Raw genomic sequence first — 5,421 nt, 5'->3', positions numbered from 1 at the left:
GGGTTAGTCGAGTGTTTTAAAAGTTTTTTAAGTCACACTTTTTCTTTCTTATTTTTCGACGCCTTTTATTTTTCGATCTTTTCTTTTTCGACCTTTTTCGACGCGCTCTTTTTCTTTCTTATTTCTCGCTATTCTAGTTTTAGGACTTAGAATTTTTTTTCTACTTCTTATCTAAATTTCTTAAAATTACGAAAATTTATTTAAGTGGTTAAATTGATAGACATCAAAATTTTCTGGTTCGTAGTAATAGTTGGATTTGTACGTGGACCGGGTTATTGGAGCCAAACAGTCCTCAATTATATTGAGACCAAACGAATCATGCCCCTCTGCTGCATCTTTTGGCTATTCGAAATGTGGGTAAAATCAGAAAAGTCTATTAATTGGATAACTTATATAATTTTTCTTTCCTTTTAAAAACTAATAGGATATTCAGTGAATGCACCGAGCAAGACGTTCACCGCCTTTTGTACATTCACCACCTGTAACTCGATCAAGACATCTAGCTAATATTACCGCCGTTGATTTTTCTTTAGAATCGTCATCCAGTCGACCAAGTACTCCAATTCAAATTTCTGATAATCTATTTTTTGAACCCGACCTCACAATTGAGAATCCGGAAAATATTCAGGGACGATTCGTAGATCCTGAACCATTAATTTTTCCTCCGGAATCACCAATTATTCAAACAGAGATTGTTGAGGAATGAACCATTAAATCAGAATCCTCTAGTGATTCCGATTCAACAAATTCAATTATGGAAGTAACAGAACCTTTAAGTATGGAAGACCGAATGCGAGCTAAACGCACTGGCCAAGGTCACGCAATTACTCATCCAGACATTAATGCGCCAGATTATGAAATCAAAGGACAAATTCTACATATGGTGACTAATCAATGCCAATTTAGTGGTGCGCCGAAGGAAGATCCAAACGAACATCTTCGTACCTTTAATAGGATCTGCACACTATTTAAAATAAGAGAAGTGGAGGATGAACAGATATATCTCATGTTATTTCCCTGGACTTTAAAGGGAGAAGCCAAAGATTGGTTGGAATCGTTACCTGAAGGGGCAATTTATACATGGGATATTTTAGTTGAAAATTTTCTTAAACAATTCTTTCCGGCATCTAAAGCCGTAAGACTTCAAGGAGAAATTGTTACGTTTCCACAGAAGCCAAATGAAACTCTATATGAGGCATGGACAAGATTTGGAAAGTTATTAAGAGGATGTCCGCAACATGGTTTAGACACCTGTCAAATAGTACAAATATTCTACCAAGGATGCGACATCACTATAAGAAAAGACATAGACATAGCAGCTGGTGGTTCTATTATGAAGAAAACCGAAACTGATGCTTATAAAATTATTGATAACACTGCTTCCCACTCACATGAGTGGCACCAAGAAAAAGATATCGTTAGATCATCTAAAGCAGCTAGAGCCGATTCTAGCCATGACTTAGATTCCATTTCCGCAAAAATAGATGCTGTCGAGAGACGAATGGAAAAGATGACTAAGGATATCCACTCAATACGAATTAGTTGTGAGCAGTGTGGAGGACCACATTTGACAAAAGATTGTCTCAGTATTGAACTAACAATGGAACAAAGAGAGAATATTTCATACATAAACCAAAGGCCTGAAAATAATTATCAGAATAATTATCAACCGCCAAGACCAATTTACAATCAAAACCAAAATTATAACTGAAATATTCCATACAACAACCAACAAGGTCCTAGTAATCAACAAGTATCCAACAATACTTACAACCAGCAAAGACCTAATTTTCAAAACAAACCACCACAAACCGATGATAAAAAGCCAAATTTAGAAGATATGATGACGAAGCTAGTTGAAACTCAAACGCAGTTTTTCACATCTCAGAAACAAACTAATGAACAAAATGCTCAAGCATTTAGAAATCAACAAGCTTCTATTCAAAATTTGGAACAAGACGTAAGTAACCTAGCAAGGTTAATAGGTGAAAGAATACCGGGAAGTCTACCTAGTGATACAAATGCTAACCCCCGGAATGAAACAGCTAAAGCTATTACCACAAGAAGTGGTACAACACTTAAACCACCTGAAATACCTGTAACTTCTGATGAAGCTATTCCTACTCCACAAGAACCACAACCTGATCAAGATAAGGAAAAAGAACCGGTAGTTGAAAAGGTTAATGAAGATAACACAGTTAAGGATAAACCTTATGTTAAACCATACCAACCACCACTTCCTTACCCGAGTAAAATGAAAAAAGAGAAACTTGAAGCCGAGCAATCCAAATTCTTGGATATGTTTAAACAAATAAATGTCAATCTTCCTTTCATTGATGTGATTTCAGGAATGCCTAGATATGCTAAATTCTTGAAAGATCTAATCACAAATAGAAAGTAAATGGAAGAACTCTTGGCTGTTACTATGAATGCTAATTGTTCAGCAGTGCTGTTGAATAAGATACCAGAAAAATTATCTGATCCAGGAGGTTTCACAATTCCATGTTTTCTGGGTAGTCTTAGTTCAATAGAAGCATTGGCAGACTTAGGTGCTAGTATAAATTTAATGCCGTATTCAATATACGCTAAACTAGACCTTGGAGAATTGAAACCAACAAGAATAAGCATACAACTAGCCGATCGATCAATAAAATATCCTAGAGGGATAATGGAGAACATGCTAGTTAAAGTTGGTACTTTAGTATTTCCAGTAGATTTTGTTGTTCTGGACATGGAAGAAGATTCTCAAGTTCCTCTCATATTAGGAAGACCATTCTTAAACACGGCTAAAGCAATGATAGACGTGTTCGGTAAGAAACTGACCCTAAGTATAGAGGATGAGAGTGTTACCTTTTCAGTTGATAGAGCAATGCAACAACCGCAATCTGCAGATGATACATGTTATTATATTCAAACTATAGATTCACATGCAGAATTGTTAGAAGAATTTCCAGAATTACAAGGAACGGGAGAATGTTCTTTAGGAGAAGGAACTGAACCAATTGATGAAGCTGAAATGTTAGCTACACTAATAGCTAATGGATATGAACCAACAACAGAAGAAATTCAAATGCTAAAAGAAGAAGACAAATATCGATATAAATCATCGATAGAAGAACCTCCGAAATTAGAGTTAAAGCCACTTCCAAACCATTTGGAATACGCTTATTTACATGGTGAATCTGAATTACCTGTAATAATATCGTCTTCTCTTACTGAAAATGAGAAATCACAACTCATTTCTGTGTTGAAAGCTCATAAACCAGCTATTGCAGGGAAGATTCATGATATTAAAGGAATAAGTCCTTCGTATTGCACACATAAAATTCTTATGGAAGAAGGTCATAAAACGTATGTGCAACGTCAAAGAAGACTAAATCCTAATATGCAAGTTGTTGTTAAGAAAGAAATTATTAAACTGCTTGATGCAGGTTTAATTTATCCAATTTCTGATAGTCCATGGGTAAGCCCAGTTCAATGCGTGCCTAAGAAGGGTGGCATGAATGTCATCACAAATGAGAAAAATGAGCTTATTCCTACTAGGACTGTAACAGGATGGCGTGTTTGTATTGATTATAGAAAATTAAATGACGCCACCAGAAAAGATCACTTTCCCTTACCTTTCATTGATCAAATGTTAGAAAGGTTAGCCGGAAACAGTTACTATTGTTTTCTTGATGGTTTTTCCGGATATTTTCAAATTCCAATAGCACCCGAAGACCAAGAGAAAACCACATTCACGTGCCCTTATGGTACTTTTGCTTACAAACGCATGCCATTTGGACTTTGCAACGCCCCTGCAACCTTTCAAAGGTGCATGATGGCGATTTTTCACGACATGATAGAAGAATGCATGGAAGTTTTCATGGATGACTTTTCAGTCTTCGGTGATACTTTTGAATCATGTCTAGTTAATCTTGAACGAATGCTTATTAGATGCGAACAATCAAATCTAGTTCTTAATTGGGAGAAATGCCATTTCATGGTTAAAGAAGGCATCGTTCTTGGTCATAAAATTTCAAAGGAAGGAATTGAAGTGGATAGAGCTAAAGTAGATGTAATTGCTAAACTTCCACATCCCACCAATGTTAGAGGAGTTAGGAGTTTTCTAGGGCATGCCGATTTTTACCGACGTTTCATAAAAGATTTTTCTAAAATTGCCACTCCTATGAATAAACTCCTAGAAAAGGATGCTCCATTCATCTTTTCAGATGAATGTATCAAATCTTTTAATATTCTTAAAGAGAAACTCACTAATGCGCCGATCATGATAACACCAAATTGGAATCTACCGTTTGAACTAATGTGCGATGCAAGTGATTTTGCAATGGGAGCCGTTTTAGGACAAAAGATTGAAAAACGATTTCAACCTATATATTATGCTAGTAAGACGTTACAAGGAGCACAAACAAATTACACAACTACTGAAAAAGAACTCCTTGCTATTGTCTTTGCTTTTGACAAATTTCGTTCATATCTCGTTCTAGCTAAAACGGTGGTCTATACCGACCATTCTGCTCTTAGATATTTATTTTCGAAACAAGATGCCAAACCAAGATTAATCCGTTGGATCTTACTCTTACAAGAATTCGATATTGAAATCCGAGATAAAAGAGGAGCAGAAAATCTCGCCGCTGATCATCTTTCTCGTCTTGAAAATCCCGAATTAGAAGTTCTAAATGAATCGGCCATACAAGATAACTTTCCTGATGAATATCTATTGAAGATAGATTATAATGAAATTCCATGGTTTGCAGACTATGCAAACTACTTAGTATGTGGATTCCTTGAAAAAGGATTGTCGTACCAAAAACGAAAGAAATTCTTTAGTGATATAAAACACTATTTCTGGGAAGATCCACATTTGTTTAAAAGTTGTCCAGATGGAATAATACGCCGATGTGTATTCGGAGATGAAGCCAATCAAATCTTAAACCATTGTCACACAGGACCAACAGGAGGGCATTATGGGCCTCAACTAACAGCAAGAAAAGCTTATGATGCTGGATTCTATTGGCCTACAATTTACAAAGACGCACACCTTCTTTGCAAATCCTGTGATGCTTGTCAAAGGGCCGGAAAAATAAGTCAACGTGATGAAATGCCACAAAATGTCATTCAAGTATGTGAAGTATTTGACATTTGAGGTATTGACTTTATGGGTCCATTTCCAAAATCTCATAATAATCTATACATTCTCGTAGTCATTGATTATGTATCTAAATGGGCGGAAGCACAAGCTCTCCAAACTAACGATGCACGAGTTGTAGTCAACTTTTTAAAACGTCTTTTTGCAAGGTTTGGAACACCGAAAGCTTTAATAAGTGATCGGGGAACTCATTTCTGTAATAATCAACTTGAGAAAGTTCTTAAAAGATATAGAGTAACTCATAAAATCTCCACCGCATATCATCCACAAAC

At 36.0% G+C, this 5,421-nt stretch overlaps 1 non-coding gene across 1 annotated transcript; it reads right to left on the bottom strand.

Annotated features, from left to right (window-relative positions):
- Positions 1–1,138: 1,138 nt before the first annotated feature.
- LOC139850794 (small nucleolar RNA R71) lies at positions 1,139–1,245 on the bottom strand. The gene has a single exon (XR_011760174.1). It is a non-coding gene; the product is annotated as a small nucleolar RNA R71 (small nucleolar RNA).
- Positions 1,246–5,421: the final 4,176 nt, after the last annotated feature.

This window comes from Rutidosis leptorrhynchoides, chromosome 5 (genome assembly GCF_046630445.1).
Source record: "Rutidosis leptorrhynchoides isolate AG116_Rl617_1_P2 chromosome 5, CSIRO_AGI_Rlap_v1, whole genome shotgun sequence".
NCBI lineage: Eukaryota > Viridiplantae > Streptophyta > Magnoliopsida > Asterales > Asteraceae > Rutidosis > Rutidosis leptorrhynchoides.
The sequence above is the reverse complement of the archived record's forward strand: the minus strand, read 5'-3'. Positions and strand labels throughout refer to the sequence as shown.